This window comes from Pan troglodytes, chromosome 2 (assembly GCF_028858775.2).
Source record: "Pan troglodytes isolate AG18354 chromosome 2, NHGRI_mPanTro3-v2.0_pri, whole genome shotgun sequence".
Classification (NCBI taxonomy): Eukaryota; Metazoa; Chordata; class Mammalia; order Primates; family Hominidae; genus Pan; species Pan troglodytes.
The window spans coordinates 164890852-164906627 of record NC_086015.1 but is presented as its reverse complement, the minus strand read 5'-3'; the positions used below and the strand labels follow the sequence as shown (position 1 = coordinate 164906627).

The 15776-nt window shown below is 38.3% G+C and overlaps 1 pseudogene; it reads right to left on the bottom strand.

Annotated features, from left to right (window-relative positions):
* Positions 1-3358: 3358 nt before the first annotated feature.
* LOC134809497 (histone-lysine N-methyltransferase SETMAR-like) lies at positions 3359-15195 on the bottom strand (annotated as a pseudogene).
* Positions 15196-15776: the final 581 nt, after the last annotated feature.

Here is a 15776-nt window from a genome sequence, read left to right as displayed (position 1 = left end):
TGCTCTTTCTATTTTACAATTTGAGGGAAAAAAATATGAAAGGTGTTTCTTTGACCTGCAGATACAAACTCCTACAATTTTTAAAATAATTTGAAGATATTTATTTAAAACCTTCAGGTTTTCTGGCAATAAAGTAATACGGATCTGAAGATAGATTTGAGAAGAGTGATGGTGGTAACAATTCTTTTAGCCTTTCTAAGTTTCTATTTTCTCATCTGTAAATACAGATAATAATGTCTACCTTCTAGGACTGGTTTAAAAAAATTAATTGGATTACAATTTTAAAATGTTTAGTTAAGAATTTTACTGTGAGCATGCAATAAATGGTGGTGAATATCATAATACTACTAATAATAACGATCATCATCATCATAGGGTGAACACCAAAAAGACTGTTTTATCACATATTCAAAAGTCTGAAAGGAACTTTTAAAAGACATCTACTTATCTATTTTCTTTTGTGTACCAGGGTTAAGATTCTACTTATCCATGTTGAATCTTCTCTCAAATGATTATTAAAAAGAAGATATTGACTAAAACACCAAAAGCGATGGCAACAAAAGCCAAAATTGACAAATGGGATCTAATTAAACTAAAGAGCTTCTGCACAGCAAAAGAAACTATCATCAGAGTGAACCGACAACCTATAGAATGGGAGAAAATTTTTGCAAACTGTCAATCTGACAAACGGCTAATATCCAGAGTCTACAAAGAACTTAAACAAATTTACAAGAAAACAACAACCCCATCAAAAAGTGGGCAAAGGATATGATAAGACACTTCTCAAAAGAAGACATTTATGCAGCCAACAAACATATGAAAAAATGCTCATCATCACTGGTCATTAGAGAAATGCAAATCAAAACCACAATGAGATACCATCTTAACGCCAGTTAGAATGGCGATCATTAAAATATTAGGAAACAACAGATGCTGGAGAGGATGTGGAGAAATAGGAGCGCTTTTACACTGTTGGTAGGAGTGTAAATTAGTTCAACCATTGTGGAAGACAGTGTGGCGATTCCTCAAGGATCTAGAATTAGAAAAACCATTTGACCCAGCATCCCATTACTGGGTATGTACCCAAAGGATTATACATCATTCTACTATAAAGACACATGCACACATATGTTTATTGCGACACTCTTCACAATAGCAAAAACTTGGGATCAACCCAAATGCCCATCAGTGATAGACTGGATAAAGAAAATGTGGCACCTATATGCCATGGAACACTATGCAGCCATAAAAAAGAATGAGTTCATGCCCTTTGTAGGGACACGGATGAAGCTGTAAACCATCATTTTCAGCAAAATATCACAAGGACAAAAAACCAAACACCGCATTTTCTTACTCATAAGTGGGAGTTGAACAATGAGAACACATAGACACAAGGAGGGGAACGTCACACGCTGGGGCCTGTCAGGGAGTGGGGGTTGGGGAATGGGAGGAGGGATAGTATTAGAAGAAATACCTAATGTAGATGACGGCTTGGTGGGTGCAGAAAACAACCATGGCACATGTATACCTATGTAACAAACCTGCACTTTCTGCACGTGTATCCCAGAACTTAAAGTATAATTAAAAAAGAAGATAAGACACTTCTTAGTGGATTATTATAACTATGTCAATAATGTTATTTAATTGTTATGGTTATGTATAGCTGTTTTATAGCTGTTTTCCTTATGAGATATTTCTTCAGTTCTAAACCACAGCAGCTGACAGCTTCTGGGGACGGTATCTTAATTAAGGATCATTGTGCAGAAATGTTTTCTCTGACTAGGAAGTGGGAGAGGGGCTTTAAGGAAGCAAGCAGAAATGTGTTAGGGATGTCCAGAGAGCAAAGGGACTTTGTGAGCCTAAGGGTCTTCTTTTTGCCTAAGAAATCTCTCTTATTAGACAGGAAACTGTCACAGAAGCATAAAAGCCACTTTTAGCACCATATGAAGTAATCTTATTTTGCAGTTGTTGTTAGACCAGTGAACAATATTTCCCCCATTGCAGCTGCCAATTATGTAAGAAGAAGCAAAACTCAAGAAAGTTAGGAACAAGTCCTAACCATGAAATGATAAAGTTGCACCCAGAAGTGGGTACAACTTGTGGCTGGCTTTGTGGTTCTTAAGTAATACTGGGCTTGGAAACAGACAGAAGAGAGTAAACTCCAATTTTATTTAATTGAAAGTAGATGTCTCAATATGAGCAAGATAGTTCTTTTTAAATTTACTGTTGCCAGGAACTCAGGGGACAAAAGTCACTGTATCTCATCAGTATTGGGTATGGACAGCCTAATAAATGAAAGGTAACACCTTTTAAAGAAATGGGAAGAATCAAACTCAGAAGAAGGACAAGAGCTCCCAAAAGACCTTAAGCACAGATTGGAAAGATAAATGTAACAAAAAGATAAGACTCAAAAAGAAATAGTTCTGGCACTCTCCTGTAATACAGGATTATCTGAGAATCCCCATGGGATTTATATCATGTTTACACTTGACATCTTATTCCAAATAGGTATATATAACACAAGCTTATTAATAAGAATTTTAATCACTGATGATATAACAAATAATTATGAAATGCTCAGTGCAGAGCCAGCCGTGTGACAGGCACCAGGGTTACATCAGGGAAAGCTGTACACAATCCTTGACCTTAGCGAGCTTAAAATCCTATGAGGGAAATGGACATTAAACAAGGCATTCAACTGTGCCATAAAGTGCGTAGTGAAATAATTGAAGAGGAGATCTGATTTAGGCTGGAGAAGTAGTAGAATTTAAACTTTAACCTGAAAGACTAATACAAATTAGCTAATGATGAATAGAAAAATAAACATTCTGAGGCAAAGGTCTTGAGGTGGAAGAGAAGTTGGAGTAGCTGAAGAACTGAGAGAAGGACAATGAAGCTAGTGTTGACTACGACAAGGGAAGAGAAGAAAGAGACATAGCTGGGGATGTAGGCAGCAACAAGATCATATAGGCTGTGTAAATAATTTTTAATTTATTTCAAGTGTAATGAAAGTGTCATTGAACTGTTTTAGGCAACGGGGGTGAAATCATTAGATCTACATTTCAGAAGGAATAACTTGGGACAGTTCTATGTAGAGTGTAACAGTGTATATGAGAGTATACATACTTATATATAACGTACAAACTAGTTAGTAGGAAACTGCCATGGTCTAGTGAGGCATGGTGGTGACTTAGACTAGACCAAAGATGTGGAAGGAAGTGGATGCATTCAACACCTACTCTGAAAGAAGCATCCTTAGACCCAGTAATAGATTAGATGTATTAAGTTGGTGTGAAAGTAATTGCAGTTTTGGACCATGGACTTTAAATCACTATAACTAGGCTCAGACACATCTTTATTAATCAAAATAGAAACCAGTGCAATCAACAAGGTTTTGCCAATGAGAAGTAAGTATGTTTATTTCTGTAGCATAAAAATCCATGCTTTGGGATTTGACGAACTCTTGGAAACCATTTTCTGTATCCTGCTGGTTGTGGAAGCATTTTCTCTGCAAAAAGTTGTGGAGACGCTTGAAGAAGTAGTAGTCCGTTGAAGAGAGGTCAGGTGAATATGGGGGATGAAGCAAAACTTCGTAGCCCAATTCGTTCAACTTTTGAAGCATTGGTTGTGCCAGGTGCGGTCAGGCATTGTCCTGGAGACGAATTAAGCCCTTTCTGTTGACCAATGCCAGCTGCAGGCATTGCAGTTTTCAGTGCATCTCATCCATTTGCTGAGCATACTTCTTATATGTAATGGTTTTGTCTGGATTCAGAAAGCCGTAGTGGATCAGACCAGCAGCAGACCTCCAAACAGTGACCATGACTCTTTTTTTTTTGGTGCAAGTTTGACTTTGGGAAGTGCTTTGGAGCTTCTTCTCAGTCCAACCGCTGAGCTGGTCATTGCTGATTGTCATATAAAATCCACTTTTCATTGCATGTCACAATTCGATTGAGAAATGGCTCATTGTTGTTGCATAGAATAAGAGAATACAACACTTCAAAAGGACTTTTTTTTTTTTTTGGCTGAGCTCACGAGGCACCCACTTATCGAACTTTTTTACCTCTCCAATTTGCTTCAAATGCCAAATAACTGTAGAATGGTCAACGTTGAGTTATTTGGCAACTTCCCAAGTAGTTGTAAGAAGATCAGGGAGGGATAGCATTAGGAGATATACCTAATATTAAATGAGGGGTTAATAGGTACAGCACACCAACATGGCACATGTATACATATGTAACTAACCTGCACGTTGTGCACATGTACCCTAAAACTTAAGATCGGGGAGGGACAGCATTAGGAGATATACCTAATGTTAAATGACGGGTTAATAGGTACAGCACACCAACATGGCACATGTATACATATGTAACAAACCTGCGCGTTGTGCACATGTACCCTAAAACTTAAAGTATAATTTAAAAAAAAAAAGGAAGATCAGCTTTGATGATTGCTCTCAATTGGTCATTGTCAACTTCTGATGGCCGGCGACTATGCTCCTCATCTTCAAGGCTCTCGTCTCCTTTGCAAAACTTCTCGAACCACCACTGCAGTTCCTGGGCCAAATGCACTGTTGATGTTGCAAGCTATCTCCACAGCCTTACTACCCATTTTTAACTCGAATAAGAAAACTGCTGGAATTTGCCTTTTGTCTAACCTAATTTCCATAGTCTAAAATAAGCACAAAATAAACAGCAAGTAATGTCATTAGCAAAAAATATATATATATAATAATGCAAGAAATGCCCATTAAAATGATATATAAGATAACCACATTTATTTAAGAACGTATTCCATGATCAAACAGCAAATTCCAACAATGCAAAAAACGCAATTTTTGCACTCACCTTGTAGAATGTGTCTGAGAATAAGGTGTCAGAATCTTTCTTTGGTTTCTGGTTGAAATTACAAAGTATAGGAGGGTGCCATTTACTGACATGTAAAACACAAAAAAGTCACAGAGCTGGAGAAGAGTGAGAGGGAAGGAAGAAGAGTAAAGGTTCAGTTGCAGGCAGGCTTCATTGTAAACTAAAAGAGGAAATAGGGAAGACTGAAACTGGGGCTATAGCAGAATCTTTGGGGGACAGAATAATTTTTTTGAGGTATATTTTATGTTTTACATTATCACACAAATACATGCACATATACCTATATATACACACATCTTTATATGTATTTGTATACCTTCATATACCTTTATGTATATATTTTATAGATAACCTATTATATCTGTGTGCATAAATATATAGGCATTTAAGATTTTAAGCTTTCCACAGAATGTTATATTCTGTAGAGAGAACACAGGCTCATTCAATATTTTGACATATGAATATCTGTACATAAGACACCTCTCACTTAAGCTCATAAATGATTATCCTTCAAATTAGTAGTATACACCAGAACAGATATTCATGAATTTGCTATGGGTACTCTAAACTGAAGCTGTCAGTGTTTATTTATCAACCTTAACATTTAAAGTTAAAATTTTATTTTCTATTTCATTTTAGGATCATTGGATAAGTGAAAGTGGCCAGATACAAAGGAGCATATACTGTATGATTCAATTTATATAAAATTCTAGAAAATGCAAACTAATCTATGAGGATGCAAAGCAAATCAGTGGTTGCCTGGGACTGGGCATGGAGGGTGGGAGGGCTGCAAAGGGCCAGATGAAATTTTTGGAGGTAATGGAAATAATCAGTATCTCTATTGTGGTGGTAGTTTCCCCATATACAACCAACAAAAGTTACCAAATTCTACAATTTAAATGGATATCACTTATTAAACATGAATTATACCTCAATATAGTTTATTTGAATAATAAATATGCACAAGAAGTGTTGATAATCATGCACAAAACACAAATGAAACCAATCAAGAGCTAGAAGGAAGATTTCTAGCTAAAGATCAAGTTCAATTCTATTCAACTTTCTGAAATACAGAAATATGATTTTTATCAGCACAAATTAAAATAAAACTAGCATCTTAAAAAGGGTCATTGAACCAAGATGTCATCTAGGACAAAATTAAAATCTGTGTGTGTGATAAACCAGACACCAAGGGGAATAAAACAAAGAGATGCAGGCAAGTTAGAGGTGCCCATCTCTTTATATAGAAAATGAAATGGGCTATTGCATTCAGGGTTATCAGGAATATTATGGTTACTGATGGTTCAACCTGAAAATTTTATGGAATCAGATGTTAAAACTTCTCAAAACTCTTAATGGAACCAGCATAAAGGGTGCTGGCTGACTATTTTCCTTGTATTTCATAAAATCCTCCATCCCACATTAGAATTTGAGAGTCCACATTGTAATTAATTATGCCTACAGAATGTTGGCACATGCAGGAGGGTCATAGAGAAGCCTTTATGTCTCATATAAAACACCATCACAGGATTACAACACACTATCATCCTCATTACAATTTACTACAAGCCTGACAAAATAATCAAATTCACTGGATTAAAACTAAATTATCTTCTTCATTTAACTACACAGCCTGCTTCACAAACTCAAAGTTCTCTTAGGGCTATATTTTTTTATTCTCTTCCAATCAATTACTAAACGCTTCATATACCAATAGCTGTAAGTCTAGTATTTTTCACTTGAATTTAATATAATTTCTCTGGACATTAATGTACACTCTGTTCATACCCTGGATAGGTAAAAAGTGCTGAGGAGCTATCCTGCCCTGGGAACTACCCTCAACAAATGCTGGATAAGGGTTGTTGGGTACATAACACAGCTTCCTTGCCCTGCCAAAAGAGGTACTTGAAGGAATGTTCTACACTGTTTCTCAGAGTTCTCCAAAGGACTAGGCATTGATAATTTGCTTAATAACTCACTTTTATTGGCTTCCTTCTTTTACTCCCTTCCAAACCTTCCTACCAATGTTTCCTGAGATTATCTCCCATTGAACTCTTTGCACTCAAATCCTTCTCTCAGAGTCTACTTCTGGGAGAAAGAAAACTAAAGATCCTCACTTAATAGTTCCACCTAACCAAGAGGGCCAAGGCTGGAGAGCAGTCAGGAAAGATGTCAGAGGCATAATCTCAGAATACACAGGTCACTTGTGGAAATAACAGCACAGAAACCAAAGCAGGGAAGTTTTAGAGAAGGAAAGCCAGGCAGGTCGTCAATAGGCTCTGGCCATAATTAATTGGAGAAGTTAAGAGAATGACAAAGCACAGAGGAGACACTGGAGGAAAGAATTCATATATAAATAATGTGAGCTGTTAGCACTGTCTCCAGCTACCAGGCAAAAGGAATCCCTAGGGAACAGTACACAGGTTCCTTAATCCTGAATTTGTGTTTTTCAGAGCAATAGTAATGAGACACTTTCACAGCAGGAGGAAACACTGTGGTCATGTATATCTGCATTGCTTCTATACGTTACCAAAGTATATTCTCTCATATTATCTCAAGAGACCCTTGAAAATAAATCTTGTCCCTCCAGTAGATTATACACTTAAATATATTTTTTATACTAAGTATAGTCTAGGGCATTCAATGAAATTAAACCACACATATAAATATATGATATGTTTATGTGGATACCTGTGTATAGGAGTTAGGCCTCAAGTAAGAATTGTACTGCTTTCTCACGTATAGATGATTATATAAGTTATTTAATCCTCATAGCCATTTTGTAAGGTAGATAAGGAAAAATGTCTTTTTTCACTTTTGGAGTTATACATATAGTGTCTGTGGGTTTGTGTGTGGGTGTGTAGAGTTACCATGTACAAACTGGGTCATTCAGAATCACTGGAATCATAGCAGAAGACTAGTAGTAAATTCCATCCTGAATTATAAATGCTAATATTCCTTCAGTTGGTACTGGCTTGCAGCAATCCCAAATTTTATACTCTGAAACATACTTCCAAGTCAGAATAAAGGTAACATAAAGGTAACCCCATTTTTAGAACTTCAATATAGAGCAGTTTTTTCCTCTTTTACTCCCTCTGCTTTCTCCTGAAAATATTTTTCCCCTCTCAGGCAAACAAACACAAATTATTCTTTTAAAAAATAATATTCTGTGGAGTTTTTCAATTCCAAAATATTTCAAATATTAAAAATGCTTGATGTGAATTTGTCACCAGCTAGAAATTATTGCATTGGTAAGTATAACATTTGGGTGTGATGATTTTATAGGTGCAAAAAGTCTGAAATATTCGAAAACAGGAAAGGGCCAGATCAGCTGCTTAAATGATATTTGAACAACTGTTTTATCTCCTAATATGTAATTTATCTCCTAACATGTAATAATAAGCAACGACTATTATCACAATTTTTCATCACTGCTTCAGCTTCTAAGCCTGATTATATTCAATTTACTTCAACATTTGTTGATCATTCACTGTAGGAAAAGCACTAAGCCATTTTCTTTACTTTTGAGAAAGAGTTATGGAAAGTGATTATAGAGTATTTGGTTTATAGAAAAATGTGGACCCAGGCAGAATTTGAGCAATTTGGCTAAGTTATTTAATCTTTCTGTGGTTAGTAAAGTAATAATACTTAATAATACCTGCAAGTTTTTAGTGAGAATTTAAAATAATGATCCCTAAATGCTTAGCATTGGGCCAGACACAGTATGTGTTTAGCAGTATTTAATAAAAAACATTTTTTAATATAAAACAGTTAACATTCCTAGAAATATCACAAAGTTAAAAAGTAGAATTCCATAGAATTCAACAAAAAACAATTTTTCTTTCTCAGTCCACCTTTAAACTCAAATACTTTAGCTATTTTGTTGTCTTTTTCATAATATGGCCATACCTCAAAATTTTCCAGTCAATATTTAATGATTTTTAAGTTCTTTGTTTATATTTAGTCACAAAATAATCTTATATCAGTACTAAAATTATATTAAATCCTATATAATAGTGAACATTCTAATCTTTATTTACAGTTAAACTCTTCTCCTCCTGTGGTTTGGGTTAGTTTCAGCTTGGAAGTCTACAGAAGCAAATTTCTCTACCTTGAGCATAGTCTTTCCCCTACTCAAATATCACCAGTCATGATTTCTGAACAGAGGTAATCAACCTAGAATGAAATCATTAGGGTGGGTTTAATTCAATATGACTGGTCCTTACAAAAAAGGGAAATTTGGACCTTTTTTGAAGGACCTTTTTTGAAGGTCCTTTTTAGAAACAGACACTCACACAGACAGAACGCCACGTGAAAAAAAGCAGACATGGAGTGATGCTTCTACAAGTCAAGGAATGCCAAAGATCACATTAAACCAGCAGAAACTGAGAGAGGCATGCATCAGATTCTTTCTCACTGCCTCAGAAGGAAGCGAACTTGCTGACACCTTTATCTTCGACATTTAGGCTCCAGAACTGTGAGACAATATATTTCTGTTGTTTACATCACTCTTTAGTGGTACTTTGCTATGGCATACATGTACATAACTTTTGTGCCACAAATAGATCAGTTTGCATATATATGTAGAAATATATTTCAATGTATGTGCATTAGAAATATATATGCATTAGAAATCTGTTTCTACATATATGTAAATTATATATATTCTGTATATAAAATTAAACAAATTACTTTCAGTTCTTTTATGATTTAATTGGTATGGAGTGAGAGCTGAGCATTGGGATTTTTAAAGCTTCCCAGGTGATTCTAATATGTAGTAAATACTAGAAGCCTTTTATTTTAAAAATAGACTAGAAATATTTTTTCTATTTATTTATTTACTTTTATTTTACTTTAAGTTCTGGGATACATATGCTGAATGAGCAGGTGTGTTACATAGGTATACATGTGCCATGGTGGTTTGCTGCACCTATCAATCTATCATCTAAGTTTTAAGCCCCGCATCCATTAGCTATTTGTTCTAATGCTCTCTCTCCCCTTCTCCCTCATCCCCTGACAGGCCCCAGTGTGTGATGTTCCCCTCCCTGTGTCCATGTGTTCTCATTGCTCAACTCTCACTTATGAGTGAGAACATGCGGTGTTTGGTTTTCTGTTCCTGTGTTAGTTTGCTGAGCATAATGGTTTCCAGCTTCATCCATGTCCCTGCAAAGGACATGAATGCATTCTTTTTTATGGCTGCATAGTACTCCATGGTGCATATGTGCCACATTTTCTTTATCCATTCTATCATTGATGGGCATTTTGGTTGGTCCTGAGTCTTTGCTATTGTGAAGAGTGCCGCAATAAACATACGTGTGCATGTGCTTTTATAGTGGAATGATTTATACTCCTTTGGGTACATACCCAGTAATAGGATTGCTGGGTCAAATGGTATTTCTGCTTCTAGATCCTTGTTTTCTTATTTTACCACAATTTTCAGTTATTCAAAGTATTGGCTCATTCAATATTTTTAAATACCAGTAGTTGTAAGATAAAATAATCTAGAATTCTAGGGAAAATTTGTCATTTTCTATTTACCTATCACTTTTTTGTGTCAAGCAAAGTTTTAAACTTACTCTCAAGATAAATATACTAATTTTAAATAGGGGCGGCAGATATTAAAGTTTGATGACACAGGAGGTTCTCTTCCATCTTGGCAATTCAGTAACCCTAATTACTTAAAAGCCTGTGTTTAAAAAACAATTTTTAAAATTCTTGCTTTAGGAAATAACTTAAATTTTCTCTAAAAAGTCAGAGTTATCTGATCTAAATTAAAGAAGCAGAATAGGAATTTAAAGAAATAATAGAATTACTAATTTCAAATAGCATCTCAGTTGAAAAAATTTCTTTAACTTTTCCTCAAACATTTCCTGCTAATGCAGAAACATCTTCTAAATCTAAATGTGAAAAAGAGCCCAATGAGGTGTGGTTAGGTTCTGGAAAGTCGAGATGTGTCTCTCTTCTTACTGAACCCTAACTTCAGATTAGGCATTCTAGAAGACTGCTTACTGAGAGGTAATTGTACCTACCTTCTCTGAAATAATATTATCCTTTTATTTTTTCTAACTCAGCATGTTGTTTTCACAAGAAAAACAAATAACTAATTTCTTACTCATTTAGACATCCACTCTAATTGTTTTGAACTTTTTTGGCCAAACAGAAGATCACTTTTTTAGTTTTAAAATTAAAAAGTAGCAGATTATTTTTCCCCCAAGAGAAAATTAATTCAGACCACAAAAGAGTTGCACTTCAGTTCAAGGGACTATGTGAACTATTTAGTGTTAGAAGAAAAATCCTTCTTATTCACATACCTTTTGTCTTGGTTCTTCTAAATAATGACTGCTTTTGTTTAGTGCTTAAAAGAAATGGGATACATTTTTCAGGCACATTTGCCACAGGGAAGGGTCATATTACATCTTAGAGGAATTTCTATATGTTTGACTTAATAACTTTCCCAGATGTAATTTAAATTCTCATCCAATCAAAACAAATTACAATTAAAGCTTGTTTCAATAAATCAGTAGCGAAATTTAACATAAGTCCTTCATGCTCTCCTAACAGGCTATCCCAGCACCGAAGCAATTATAGTTTGTTTTTGTTTTTTTCTCTAATATTTGTAGCCTCCAGAAACAAGAAATTAAGATTAAAGAAAGTCATAAAGAAAGTAACAAACTCAAGCTAGAAAATTTGTATGAATATTATCTAAAAGACTTTGGTGCAGTCTCAACACAGCACCTAATTTCCAACTAATGTCTCAAATACACAAGGCTCACAAGAGGTTTCTGTGAGGCCTCTGAGCCCAAGTTAAGCCATCATATCCCCTGTGACCTGCACGTACACATCCAGATGGCCGGTTCCTGCCTTAACTGATGACATTCCACCACAAAAGAAGTGAAAATGGCCTGTTTCTGCCTTAACTGATGACATTGTCTTGTGAAATTCCTTCTCCTGGTTCATCCTGGCTCAAAAGCTCCCCTACTGAGCACCTTGTGACCCCCACTCTGCCCGCCAGAGAACAACCCCCTTTGACTGTAATTTTCCTTTATCTACCCAAATCCTATAAAACGGCCCCACCCTTATCTCCCTTCACTGACTCTCTTTTTGGACTCAGCCTGCTACACCCAGGTGATTAAAAGCTTTATTGCTCACACAAAGCCTGTTTGGTTTTCTCTTCACACGGATGCGCATGAAATTTGGTGCCGTGACTCGGATTGGGGGACCTCCCTTGGGAGATCAATCCCCTGACCTCCTGCTCTTTGCTCCATGAGAAAGATCCACCTATGATCTCAAGTCCTCAGACCGACCAGTCCAAGAAACATCTCACCAATTTCAAATCCAGTAAACAGCCTCTTTTTACTCTCTTCTCCAACCTCCTTCACTATCCCTCAACTTCTTTCTCCTTTCAGTCTTGGTGCCACACTTCAATCTCTCCCTTCTCTTAATTTCAATTCCTTTCATTTTCTGGTAGAGACAAAGGAGACACGTTTTATCTGTGTACCCAAAACTCCAGCACCGGTCACGGACTAGGGAAGGCAGGCTTCCCTTGGTGTTTAATCATTGCAGGGATGCCTCTCTGATTATTCACCCAGGTTTCAGAGGTGTCAGACCATGCAGGGATGCCTGCCTTGGTCTTTCACCCTTAGCAGCAAGTCCCGCTTTTCTGGGGGAGGGGCAAGTACCCCAACCCCTTCTCTCCATGTCTCTACCCCTTCTCCGCCTCTCTGGGGGGAAGAAACCCCCAACCCCTTCTCCTTCAATCTTAGTGGCAAGTCCAGCTTTTCTAGGGGAGGGCAAGTACCCCAACTCCTTCTCTCCATGTCTCTACCCCTTCTCCACGTTTCTGGGGGGCAAGAAATCCCCAACCCCTTCTCCTTCACCCTTAGCAGCAAGTCCTGCTTTTCTGGAGGAGGGGCAAGTACCCCAACCTCGTATCTCTGTGTCCCAATCCCTTATTTCTGCACCCTGACCTCTTATATCTCTGTGCCCCAATCCCTTATTTCCGCATCCCGACCTCTTATTTCTGTGCCCCAATCCCTTATTTCCACACCCTGACCTCTTATCTCTGTGCCCCAATCCCTTATTTCCACACCCCGACCTCTTATCTCTACACCCCAACACCTTGTTTTCGTGCCCCAACCCCCTTCCCGCTTTTCTGGAGGGTAAGAACCCCCGAACCGCTTCCCTCCATGTCTCTACTCTCCCTTTTCTTTAAACTTGCCTCCTTCACTATAGGCAACATTTCACCCTCCATTCCTCCTTCTTCTCCCTTAGCCTGTGTTCTTAAGAACATAAAACCTCTTCAACTCACACCTGACCTAAAACCTAAATGCCTTATTTTTTTCTACAATGCCACTTGACCCCAATACAAACTTGACAGTAGTTCCAAATAGCCAGAAAATGGCACTTTCGATTTTTCCATCCTACAAGATCTAGATAATTCTTATCATAAAATGGGCAAACGGTCTGAGGTGACTGACGTTCAGGCATTCTTTTAGACATTGTTCCCTCCCTAGTCTCTGTTCCCAATGCGACTCATCCCAAATCCCCCCTTTCCCTCCCACCTGTCTCCTCAGTCCCAACCCCAAGCGTCACTGAGTCTTTCTAATTTTCCTTTTCTACAGACCCATCTGACCTCTCCCCTCCTCAACAGGCTGAGCCAGGTCCCAATTCTTCCTCAGCCTCTGCTCCCCCACCCTATAATCCTTTTATCACCTCCCCTCCTCATACCTGGTCTGGCTTACAGTTTCGTTCCGTGACTAGCCCACCCCCACCTGCCCAGCAATTTCCTCTTAAAAAGGTGGCTGGAGTAAAGGCATAGTCAAGGTTAATGCTCCTTTTTCTTTATCCGACCTCTCCAAAATCAATTAGCATTTAGACTCTTTTTCATCAAATATAAAAAACCCAGCCCAGTTCATGGCTCGTTTGGCAGCAACCCTGAGACGCTTTACAGCCCTAGACCCTAAAAGGTCAAAAGGCCATCTTATTCTCAATTTACATTTTATTACACAATCTGCTCCTGACATTAAATAAAACTCCAAAAATTAAATTCCGGCCCTCAAACCCCACAACAGGATTTAATTAACCTTGCCTTCAAGGTGTACAATAATAGAAAAAAGTTGCAATTCCTTGCCTCCACTGTGAGACAAACCCCAGCCACATCTCCAGCACACAAGAACTTCCAAATGCCTGAACTGCAGTGGCCAGGCATTCCTCCAGAACCTCCTCCCCTAGAAGCTTGCTACAAGTGCCAGAAATCTGACCACCAGACCAAGGAATGCCTGCAGCCCAGGATTCCTCCTAAGCCATGTCCCATCTGTGCAAGACCCCACTGGAAATCAGATGGTTCAACTCACTTGGCAACCACTCCCAGAGCCCCTGGAACTCTGGCCCAAGGCTCTCTGACTGACTCCTTCCCAGATCTTCTCGGCTTAGCAGCTGAAGACTGACACTGCCCAATCACCTTGGAAGCCTACAGGACCATCACAGACACTCTAAGTCTGTCCCCTTCTTAGTCAATATGGAGGCTACCCACTCCAAATTACCTTCTTTTCAAGGGCCTGTTTCCCTTGCCTCCATAACTGTTGTGGGTATTGACGGCCAGGCTTCTAAACCTCTTAAAACTCCCCAACTCTAGTGCCAACTTAGAGAATACTCTTTTAAGCACTTCTTTTTAGTTATCCCCACCTGCCCAGTTCCCTTATTAGGCTGAGACGCTTTAACCAAATTATCTGCTTCCCTGACTATTCCTAGGCTACAGCCACACCTCATTGCCACCTTTTCCCCCAGTTCAAAGCCTCCTTCATGTCCTCCCCTTGTATCTCCCCACCTTAACCCACAAGTATAAGACACCTCTACTCCCTCCTTAGCGACCGATCATGCACCCCTTACCATCCCTTTAAAACCTAATCATGCTTACCCTGCTCAATGTCAGTATCCCATCCCATAGCATGCTTTACAAAGATTAAAGCCTGTTATCACTTGCCTGTTACAGCATGGCCTTTTAAAGCCTATAAACTCTCCTTACCATTACCCCATTTTACCTGTCCTAAAACCAGAAAAGGCTTACAGGTTAGTTCAGGATCTGTGCCTTATCAACCAAATTGTTTTGCCTATCCACCCCATGGTGCCAAACCCATATACTCTCCTGTCCTCAGTACCTCCCTCTACAACCCATTATTCTGTTCTAGATCTCAAACATGCTTTCTTTACTATTCCTTTGCACCCTTCATTCCAGCATCTCTTCGCTTTCACTTAGACTGACCCTGACACCCATTCGGCTCAGCAAATTACCTGGGCTGTACTGCCACAAGGCTTCGCAGATAGGCCCCATTACTTCAGTCAAGCCCAAATTTCATCCTCATCTGTTACCTATCTCAGGATAATTCTCATAAAAACACACATGCTCTCCCTGCTAATCGTGTCCAATTAATCTCCCAAACCTCAATCCCTTACAAAACAACAACTCCTTTTCCTCCTAGGCATGGTTAGTGTGGTCAGAATTCTTACACAAGAGCCAGGACCACACCCTGTAGGCTTTCTGTCCAAACAACTTGACCTTACTGTTTTAGCCTAGCCCTCATGTCTGCGTGCAGCAGTTGCTGCTGCTTTAATACTTTTAGAGGCCCTAAAAATCACAAACTATGCTCAACTCATTCTCTACATTTCTCATAACTTCCAAAATCTATTTTCTTCCTATATCTGATGCATATACTTTCTGCTCCCTGGCTCCTTCAGCTGTACTCACTCTTTGTTAAGTCCCACAATTACCATTGTTCCTGGCCAGGACTTCAATCCGGCCTCCCACATTATTCTGGATACCACACCTGATTCTCATGACTATATCTGTCTGATCCACCTGACATTCACCCCATTTCCCCATATTTCCTTCTTTCCTGTCCCTCACCCTGATCA